Source organism: Drosophila miranda, chromosome XR (genome assembly GCF_003369915.1).
Source record: "Drosophila miranda strain MSH22 chromosome XR, D.miranda_PacBio2.1, whole genome shotgun sequence".
NCBI lineage: Eukaryota > Metazoa > Arthropoda > Insecta > Diptera > Drosophilidae > Drosophila > Drosophila miranda.
Genome location: NC_046674.1, coordinates 27,095,058 through 27,106,543, shown reverse-complemented (window position 1 = coordinate 27,106,543; position 11,486 = coordinate 27,095,058).

Genomic DNA, 11,486 nt, shown 5'->3' with positions numbered 1-11,486 from the left:
CCTCCAGTTGGCAGACCGTACGCGTCAGCCACCTTAGGGTTGGATCGTCGTTGCACTTTAGGATCTTAACCCCATTTAGCCACCCAGCACCATCGAACGTGGGCATAGGGGCCGCGGGGTCTTCTTCCATGTGTGCAAACAGTGCGTCGACGAGACGCGCGTGCACAAGCTTCCACTGTGCCGCAGACATCTTGCCGTTTTCCTCGCTCCGGTCGATGAGTGCCACGATCAAATGTCGTTTGGTCACATCGCTGACCTTCGCGTTCGATTTCGATGGCTTCTTGGCCACTTTCGGTGGAGGGGCTGCACTCTTGGGCCCGCGTTGCCGCTTGCTCGCCGGAGTGTCTTTAATGGCACTCTCAGTCGAGCGTTGCCTCTTGGTGGCCATCATCTCCTCCACCTTATTGACATATTCGCCATTCGACGCCCTCATCTGTGGCATCTGGGCGTAATGTAGTCGGCCCTCCTCTACTCGCTGCTCGGCCCAGGCTAGCTTGACCTTCTCCTCCTCGGAGATGTCTACTTTACCTTGCAGCCGGCTTTTGATATTGAGGGCCGCTTTGTATTGTGCTTTGGCCTTCATCCCCTCCTTGGAACGCTTCGGCCCTTCCCTACGCAGGGAGCTGGTGCCTGGTTCCGGTGAGCGGAGAAGGCTCTCTTCCTCCGTCCTGCTCATAGAGAGCACGCTCTCCAGATCCGTGTCTGTGTCGACTACGGCATCTGTGCGGCTCAACTTGCAGGCTGCGGAGTGAGTTGTTTTTGTTGTTGTTGTTGTGGCAGTAGCTTTACAACTGACTTGGCCTGCTCCCGCCAAGTCTGAGGTGTGACCGCTGGCGACACGCAGAGAGGATTGCTCCTCCCCGTGCCCGCCGGTGGTAGCAGTCACGCTTCCCACCGACGTTTGGGTTGACATCCCAACCCGTGCTTTATCCTTCTTCGCCTCCATATTTGGCCCGAGGGTCCATACTGGTTAATATTTTTCGGGGGGACCACCCCCTAGCGTTTTAGGCCTGACCGCCAGGCACCTCTAGCCATGGCCCTGGTTCGGTTCCCCCGACTTTGAATCGGGAAGACGCCGGACCATAGCCTTAGCTAGACACTGCATTACCCCGGACAGAGCAAGCGACAGTGCATTACCCTTGTCCCGGGTAATGCAGTGTCCATTGCCCAGCCGGCACCCTCGTGGAGGGTTCAGCTAGAGGATTTTCGCCAGCCGAAATGTTTCATAGATCAGTCTGAAAATATAAATTCATGACGTTGTATTTTTGCCAAGATAAGTTCATATTTGTAAGTTCAAATTAAAACGTAAGCAACAAATGTTTCAAACATTAATCTTAGTCTATAGGAATAATTCGTGGTTTTTGCTTATTAGCTAGATGAGTTCATATTTGGTCATATTTCGAAATTAAAACGTAAGCAATAAATGTTTCAAACATTAATCTCAATCTATAGAAATAATTCGCTAATTATAATTATAATGTGCTCATTTGCTGAAATCAGATTCATTGATAATCCACCAGTTTTTGTTTAAAAACAAAAGTTTGTCAATGACTTTTGGCTTGAGAGCGGACCTGCGCTCCGAAATGATCTGCCCAGCTTTGGAAAACATGCGCTCTGATTCAGTCGATGTTGCGGGAACACATAGCACATGCTTTGCCAAACTGGCTAGCTCTGGCATTTCACTTTCATTGCTCTGCAAAAAACGTACATACATAATTAAGTTTAAAGTACAAAAATGTAATTACCACCACTTACCCTCCAATACTCTAATGGATTGCAGTCATTTCCTGTGTTCATTTTTTCGAAATATTGTCGAAGGGTTACAATCGCGTCGACTCTATTGTTTCTTTTTATAACCGATTCTCAAAATGAGTATTGGGGTATATTAGATTTATGGTAAAAGTGGATTTGTGTAACGTCCAGAAGGAATCGTTTCCGACCCCATAAAAAATATATATTTTTGATCAGCATCAATAGCCAAGTCGATTGAGCCCTGTCTGTCCGTCCGTCCCTATCAGCGCCTAGTGCTCAAAGACTATAAGAGCTAGAGCAACGACATTTTATATCCGACCGAATTTTATATCGACGATACGAGAAAACTGAAAACGCAGAATCGTAGAGGATGACTATATCTTCTAGAGTGCAAAATCTGAACCATATCGTATAATTATTATAGCCAGAATCAAGAAAACAATTTCATTCTTTCTCGCTCTGTCTCTCTCTAACACACAGGTTTCATGGTCGGTTTTGCCAATTGCAAAATGTGAGTTCAAGGATCTCAGAACCTATAAGAACCAGAGCAACCAAATTTGGTGTCCACACTCCTGTGATATCGGACCTTGACCGTTTGGTCTCAAAATTTCGGCACACCCCCCTCCGCCCCCGCAAAGGACGAAAATCTGGAGCATCCACAAATCTCAGAGACTATTAAGGCCATTAAGACTATTAAGAGTAACCAAATTTGGTATCCGCACTTCTGTTAAATCTCACTATAAGACGTATATCTCCAAATTTCGCCTTACCCCCTACCGCCCCCACAAAGGACGAAAATCTGTTGCATCCACAATATTGCAGATTCGTAAAAACTAAAAACGCAGAATCATAGATAACGACCATATCTATCAGATTGCTGAATCTGGATCAGATCGGATAATTTTTATAGCCAAAAGGACCAAATCAATTTGCAGTGGCTACGCAGCGCCCGACGTCACGCTCAGACTGATTTTCTGTCTCTCTCGCACGCACTCTTTGTCGTGTCGTTTAATATTAGCGGCGTCTGCCGGAGGAGAGCCACACTGACTTTGTATCGGGTATAAATGTAGAGTTGTGGTCTCCGAAGCAGCTCACAACGTTCCCCCTCGTTTTCATTTCTATTTTTGTTGTCATACATTTCTGGCAGGGTTTCCGGGTGCGAGACTGGTTCTGGCTGTGGCTGTTCTAATTCTGATTTTGGTAATTCCTTGGAATTAGCCAGCATATTTTCCAGTCAAATTGCGGCTTGATCTGCATTGAACTGCGAACGAAATCCTTCTTTTTTGTATCGGAGATCTAGTATGGCGGCAAGTCTGGTTGCTGATCGATCTTCAAATATTAAAAGCTTTTTTTTTTGTTTTCTCTTGCAAAAACAAGCAGACCTGCCTGCCAACAGTTGTATTTAACTTTCCATGATGCTCAATGAGACTTTGTAAAAGGCCGTTGGATAATGGAATTGTCGACGAACTTGTAACTTTGCTGCTGGACGAGCACTGAGTTGTGAAATAGTCAAATGGGGCTAGTAAACTTTTGAAATCTTTCAATATGACGATTTCGTCGGCAGTCAGAGGGTCTGGGGCTCTTGACATGCTGAAGAGTACAGGCGATATATGGTTGTTTGTGTCTAATATGCGCTCTATTATTTTAAATGCGCTATTCCAGCGAGTGCTTACCTCTTGTATGAGACTATAAGCTCTGCCATCCCCTTAAGCTTCCTTGAACTTCTCATACGCAATCGTGCTACTTTTAAAAAAGGTTACAATGCGTTTGCACTTTGTCAGCACTAATTTCAAATTTTCTTGGGTCAAGCAGTCTTGCACCACTAAATTCAAGCAGGGGGCATAGCTGTGGGGACAGAAACGTGTCTCCAGTCGGTGCTCCGCTGACGGTTCCTTGGTGCCGGTGCTCCGCTGACGGTTCTCGCACCAGTTTTCCGGCCTGGCCAGTACCGGGATGCTGCTGCCGATGTCCGCCGCTTCTGCTGATGTTGATGCCTGCCGCTGATGTCTTGGTGGGATCATTATCTCCACGATCACCAATTTTGTTTCCTTTTTTTCTTCCAGGGCACGTGCGGCCTCCACTATTCTCCATCGGAAACTCCCCTCTTTTTTTCTTCCTCGCCCCGTTTCCTTTTCTACCACGCAACTCTGCCACTGCTTCCCAGGATCCACTATAGATGCCGCTGTCTCTTTCTTATCCAGCCCTGATACCTATCGGCTCTCTCCAAAACCGCCCATAACAGTCTACACACATTAATTATCTTGTTTTATTAACAGCTACAGCACATTGTCTATGAAAGGTGGCAGAGAAAAGAACAGAAATGCGGCCTAGGAAAATAGTTCACTCATAGCCTGAAATCTGCTAAAATGCTGGCACTGCTGCCAGACTTTGAGCGTCAAAATATGCTAGATTTCACAAAAATACAAGCTAGAACAAGTTACTAATTGTAAAAAGTAGGCCACAAATAAAACAGCACATAAATATGTATATTGATTTCTAATATCCGTCATATTCGTCAAATTTCAATAGAATTTTAGTGGTATACATCCAACAATTAAATATTTCTAAAACAAACCTTATATTTAATATTAAGTTTAAGGATTTAACAGTCATTTTGTTCGTAAGTTTGGTCTTAACGATATTCATTTGACTGAATATCCGTTCAATCACAGCATTTGACCACGGTAGACTTCAAATTCCAATGGCAAATAAAGCGATTTCTTCAAAAGGTTTGTTTTTGCCAGCATCTCTATAAATCAGTATGTACTTCTGACCAAAGCTTTATGGTGTCATCCGTAATTTGCCAAGGGACTAAGTGAATTTTTTAGGGGAATTAAAAAAAGCCAGATTTGAGGCTATAAGCATTTTCATAATTTTTCAAGCATATCCGTTTTCAAATAAGCTATATCTAGCCTTAAATAGGCTAAACTGGCAACACTGATCACTGGTCGTGAGTTCCTCAACACATAAACACACACACACACCAACAAATATCCAAGCTACGCAGTGGCCGACGGCTTACAGACGATATTTCTCTCTCAATCTCACATACTGTACTGCGTCTTAAAATGGGTGAGAGAGAAAGAGAGAGAACGACACAGCAGCATAGGAGGCAATCCGAATGAATAAATACAGCTCTTCCCCTAGCACTGGGACTCATTTCTATTCTGCCCCTCACGGCATCTGGTACTACTTCCATTTTATATTTGTTTGTAAATATGCGTTTCCCGTCTTTCTATATGTTGTGCTGTATTGTATTGTTGTTCTCTGGTCCTATAAGTTATGCCTCCTTAAAGAGGTAAAGTAAAAGGCGTTTGATTTCTGAATTGAAAAAACAGCAAAATATCTGTAATGAAAAAACTCCTCGAAAGGCTTTGTTGTTGACTTGTTGCTGTCGCAACATAATCTTACTCAGCTCTCTTTTTATTGATTCAAAACCTAAAGAAAAATTAAATTAATTAGCTTGTAGAACATGTCGCATCTCCTGAATCTTCTATAATTGGCAATGGCGATCGAAGCCGGGTTTCCGGGTAGGCTCAGATCCCTGTACTATATATATACATATATATATAAATTTGTCTATAGGTAAAAAATTTTTAAAAGACATGAGTTTAATCTTAAGTGAAGCTACCTTCTGCTGACCTTCTGCTCTTACTTCAGCCACTAGGACCGATTTCATGACGCCAAGACCAAATACGGAAGTTATCATTGGTTCGTGGTGGGTTAATTGATTTTTTGAGAATGAGACGGTTGCACAAAGTTTCTCCTTTCTGAATGCAATAGTTGCACCAATAAAAACCCGAATGATATTTCACACCCTTTTTGGGTTTTTTGTTTGTATGATATTTTATTGGATTTATTAATAACACAGCCCCACAAAAAAAAGCGGCTGACCATGTCCCTATGTATTTTGGGGCCTTGAACACGAATCCAGATTTGCTCCATTACGTCAGGTTTATTTCTAACCTCATAAAACCAATATGGTCGAAACATGTTATAGATATTAGTTAAAGTTATAGTTATGTTTTAGATTGATTCTTTGTTAATATAGCAAGAAGACAAGACACGTTTTTAAAGGCAGTTTATTAATTTTTTCAAAAACATTACAAAAAATTACTATTTACTCAACTGAATAGGTTTAGGAATTTAAAAATTCAAAAAGCACATCTTTGACTGTTTTTAACATACAACGAGGGGGAACGTTGTGAGTTGCTGCGGACACCGCAACTCTACAGTTATACCCGATACTAAGTCAGTATGGCTCTCCTGCGGCAGACGCCGCTAATATTGAACCACACGACAAAGAGTGCGTGCGAGAGAGACAGAAAATCAGTCTGAGCGTGACGTCGGGCGCTGCGTAGCCAGTGCAAATTGATTTGTTCCTTTTGGCTACAAAAATGATCCGATCTGATCCAGATTCAGCAATCTGATAGATATAGTCATTATCTATGATTCTGCGTTTTTAGTTTTCTCGAATGTGCAATATTGTGGATGCAACAGATTTTCGTTCTTTGTGGGGGCGGAAGGGGGTGGGGCGAAATTCTGAGATATACGTTTTATAGTGAGATCTAACAGAAGTGCGGATACCAAATTTGGTTACTCTAGCCTTAATAGTCTCTGAGATTTGTGGATGCCCCAGATTTTCGTCCTTTGCGGGGGCGGAAGGGGGTGTGGCGAAATTTGGACACGAAACGGTCAAGGTCCGATATCACAGGAGTGTGGATACCAAATTTGGTTGCTCTGGCTCTTATAGGTTCTGAGATCCTTGAACTCATATTTTGCAATTGGCAAAGCCGACCATGAAACCTGTGTGTTAGAGAGAGACAGAGCGAGAAAGAATGAAATTGTTTTCTTGATTCTGGCTATAATAATTATACGATCTGGTTGAGATTTTACACTCTAGAACATATAGTCATTTTCTACGATTCTGCATTTTTGGTTTTATCGTATCTTTAAAAATGTTGATGCCACAGATTTTCGTCCTTTGTGGGGGCGGAAGTGGGCGGGGCAAAGTTTTGAAATATTTTTGTAGCAGTGACATATCACAGATGTCTGGATCCAAAACATCGTTGCTCTAGCTCTTATAGTCTTTGAGCACTAGGCGCTGAAGGGGACGGACGGACGGACGGACGGACGGACGGACGGACGGACGGACAGACGGACAGACAGACAGGGCTCAATCGACTCGGCTATTGATGCTGATCAAGAATATATATACTTTATGGGGTCGGAAACGATTCCTTCTGGACGTTACACACATCCACTTTTACCACAAATCTAATATACCCCAATACTCATTTTGAGTATCGGGTATAAAAATTGCCATAAAGTATAAGTTAGTATTTGGTAGTCCCACCTTGGCTTTATATTACTTCCGATATTCGGTCTTTTAAGGACTTGTAATAATCTTCTAGAACATTGATCGATATAGTTGCCCAGGCTGATTTAATGGCGTCAATTAGAGTCTCAGTGTCTTAAAATTACCTTTTATAATACTTTTTGAGACAATAACCCCCAAACGTTTTCTATAATTACGGCGGCCAGTCTAGATATTTCACATTTTATTGACTTATCCACTGTTTTACCACCCATGGTTTCGATCAAAAAATATTACAAAAATTTCGGAATGCCTTTTGTATGTATTTGAAAAAACTGTAGCTCATAAGTCCTATCATAGGAAATCGCACCCCATACCATATTAAAACGAAAGCGTAAGGTAAAGCCGAAGAAAAGTCACTAAAAATGTTACCTGTTATTTGAGTATTTTCCGCTCCCATTTCGTCAAAGTTAAAATTGTATTGGTAAGCCATTTTTGCTTAAATGTGTTGTAACGAACCTAAAAAGGTTCGATACAATCCGTCCCCCGACTTATAATGAGCGTATCGCACCACACCCCGCAACCCACACCCCCTCTCCGCACGCAGCCACCGATCAACACGCGCCAACTCCATAACGCTGACCAAAGACATCAGGTCACGCGGACTTTCCCCACTCCAGGCCAAGCCATCAGCCAAGTGCGGTCCTCCGGGTTCATCAACTGCGGAAAGATGACACCGCGAAAGTCTGCGACGGTCACCAAGAGCGGCGAAGTGCACCCCGACGCGGAAGTGCACTTTCAAACCCGCGGACCCAGCAATACGGGCCTATAAAAAGACGACGACGAGAACCAAGAAGCGACCTGCGCAGAAACTCGGTTCGGAGTACAGACGTTGTACCAGGAACCTACGGGAAACACCGGCGACCAATCAAACTAAGTTAATTTAAAGTGCTAAGATTTATAATAAAGTGTCAAACTATCAGAATAACACCCGATCGCGTAAGTTCATTCCAACTAGCCGAGGCACCGACACTACCCCACCCCGAGTCCACGCACGCCGCTTCGTATACACGACGAGCGACGCCCACTCTAGCCCCGATCCACCTCTCTACGAAAGGCCGCCCCCGACGACGCCTTTAAGGTTCCATCTATTTCTACAAATTTCTTGTGGATTGACCCCTGGACGTGACTGAGCTTACCTCAGCCTGAAATATGTAGGTCCATCACAGTGTTAAGAAATTAAAATTAAAAGTGAGCCTTGCGTTCATATAGAAAAACGGCACTTGACTTACAAAGTCATCGAGCAAGCTGGATGCAAGAGAATTTTGCGTGACACAATACTCTTTGTCACACAATACTCCTCGCTAAGCTTAGTAGTAACGAGGGGGAACGTTGTGAGTTGCTGCGGACACCGCAACTCTACGGTTATACCCGATACTAAGTCAGTATGGCTCTCCTCCGGCAGACGCCGCGAATATTAAACGACACGACAAAGAGTGCATGCGAGAGAGACAGAAAATCAGTCTGAGCGTGACGTCGGGCGCTGCGTAACCACTGCAAATTGATTTGTTGCTTTTGGCTATACAAATTATCCGATCTGATCCAGATTCAGCAACCGGATAGATATGGTCATTCTTTATGATTCTGCGTTTTTAGTTTTCTCGAATTTGCAATATTGTGGATGCAACAGATTTTCGTCCTTTGTGGGGGCGGAAGGGGGTGGGGCGAAATTCTGAGATATACGTTTTATAGTGAGATCTAACAGAAGTGCGGATACCAAATTTGGTTACTCTAGCCTTAATAGTCTCTGAGATTTGTGGATGCCCCAGATTTTCGTCCTTTGCGGGGGCGGAAGGGGGTGTGGCGAAATTTGGACACGAAACGGTCAAGGTCCGATATCACAGGAGTGTGGATATCAAATTTGGTTGCTCTGGCTCTTATAGGTTCTGAGATCCTTGAACTCATATTTTGCAATTGGCAAAACCGACCATGAAACCTGTGTGTTAGAGAGAGACAGAGCGAGAAAGAATGAAATTGTTTTCTTGATTCTGGCTATAATAATTATACGATATGGTTCAGATTTTGCACTCTAGAAGATATAGTCATCAGCTAGGATTCTGCGTTTTCAGTTTTCTTGTATCTTTGAAATTGTGAACGCCACAGATTTTCGCCTTTTGTGGGGGCGGAAGTGGGCGGGGCAAAGTTTTGAAATATACTTGTAGCAGTGATATATCACAGAAGTCCGGATATAAAACGTCGTTGCTTTAGCTCTTATAGTCTTTGAGCACTAGGCGCTGAAGGGGACGGACAGACGGACGGACGGACAGGGCTCAATCGACTCGGCTATTGATGCTGATCAAGAATATATATACTTTATGGGGTCGGAAACGATTCCTTCTGGACGTTACACACATCCACTTTTACCACAAATCTAATATACCCCAATACTCATTTTGAGTATCGGGTATAAAAAATGATTATACAAGCCGGTATCTAAAATGCCTTTCAATGATATTGGTCCAGTATATAATAAAAAGGTTCGAAACTCAGTGGCTTTAAATCGGTCGAGTTTATCTAGACATCTAACTTCTCTATTGAATTCCCTAGGTAAAAACTTTTTAAAAAACATGAGTTTATTATTAAGGGAAGCTATGGAGTCCCGATTCAAAGAAAATGTATGACCTTTTGCTGTTATTACAGCCACTAGGACCGATTTCATGACGCCAAGATAAAATACGTGCATGTAGTCTAAGGGAAACTGATTTACCATATCTGTTGGCATATTTTCAAGAACAAGTTTGCCTTGACAACATCCAAGGGATTTTCAGGTTGAATACTATTTCGGAAGTTATCATTGATTCGTGGTGGGTTAATTGATTTCTTGAAAATTGGACGGTTGCAGAAAGTTTCTCCTTTTTGAATGCAATAGTTGCAAGAATAAAAACCCGAATGATATTTCACACCCAATATAGAGGCGCGAGCTGGCGCATCGCATATAATTACTTTTATAGATATTCAGATACACATATATTGAAATTTAATTTCTTCCTTTATTAATTCTCCTAGCTCGCAAACAAATTCTTGCCAATAAACATTGGGATCACATGGCTTCGAATTACCTGCAAATATCCCAGCCACTAAATTACATTAATATTTAAAGAGTCTTTAATATAGTAATGAACATACTCGCCGAGCTCTTCAATTCGTTTCGTTAGTACGTACACCTCGTGGTAGGAACCTCGCCACCTCAGGAAGATTGCCATATTGCTGACATTATTAGCAGGCACCCACTTAGCTAACCGATTATTAAAGTCAGTTGAACTGGAATGTTCAGTAAATGGAAATTCATTACTTTCCGCATGTTCAGTAAACTGGAATGCATTACTTTCGGAAAGTCATGCATTTTGTTCAAATTCGGGCTCCGAAATTTTTTGCCTATAATTCAGTCTAACCTAAAAATCTCGAGTAGCTCTTTGAACATGTCGAGCCTCTCCGATATACATATGTTCGGCTTTTTTGTTTGTATGACATTTTATTTGTTTTATTAATAATATAAATATATATAAAGTGTCGTGGGAGGCTGACCAGAGTATCATATCCCTATGTGTTTTGGGGCCTTAAACACGAATCCAGATTTTCTCCATCACGTCAGGATTTTTTTTCTAGCCTCATAAAACCAATATGGTCGAAATATGGTCATTTGAAAAATTAATCGGATTTGCTTGAAACTCGTCACTCGGAGGCTTTTGGGGTCGCTGATTGCGAAAAAGATAACCACGAATGACTTCTCGACCACTAATCTGTCGACACGTGAACACAGAGCCGAAGGCGCATTGCCGGACCCACACGAAGGCTTGCTGCTTTTTTTGTGTTTGGACCGGCAGCGCAGTGCTGCCCAACAGGTGCACTTTCCTATTGAAAAACTCCTGCTTGCGAGATCGTTTGCGAGAGTTTTGCGATACAAAACCATATCGCTTGTACACAAGCTGGCTTGCGAGCTCGTTCGCGAGCATTTTGCGGGACTCTCGCAAAGGCACGTTTGTTTCTTTACTGGGCTGTCATTTGGTTTGGCTGTTCGCAAAACGGAAAAATGGATTTTTTAGGATGGTAGGATGGTAGGAGAGGCAACACAGATTGCGATATCTTTCAATTTTGCCAGCTCTTGTCATGAATGTCGCGAAAAACATAGAAAGAAAGAGATATTTCTGTTATTTCTTGCACTTGGATGATCCTCTTTCCACCTAATGATATATTTAATTCGAATTTTAGAATATTTTATCTATTATCATTGTTCCATAACAGTTTTTTAATGTCGCTGCATCAGTCGCTCGTTCTCTTTCTCTTCTCAAACCATAACCAGTGAAGTGGTTTGAAAGAGTAACGTATAAAAAAAAGATATAAATACTGGGATCCACAA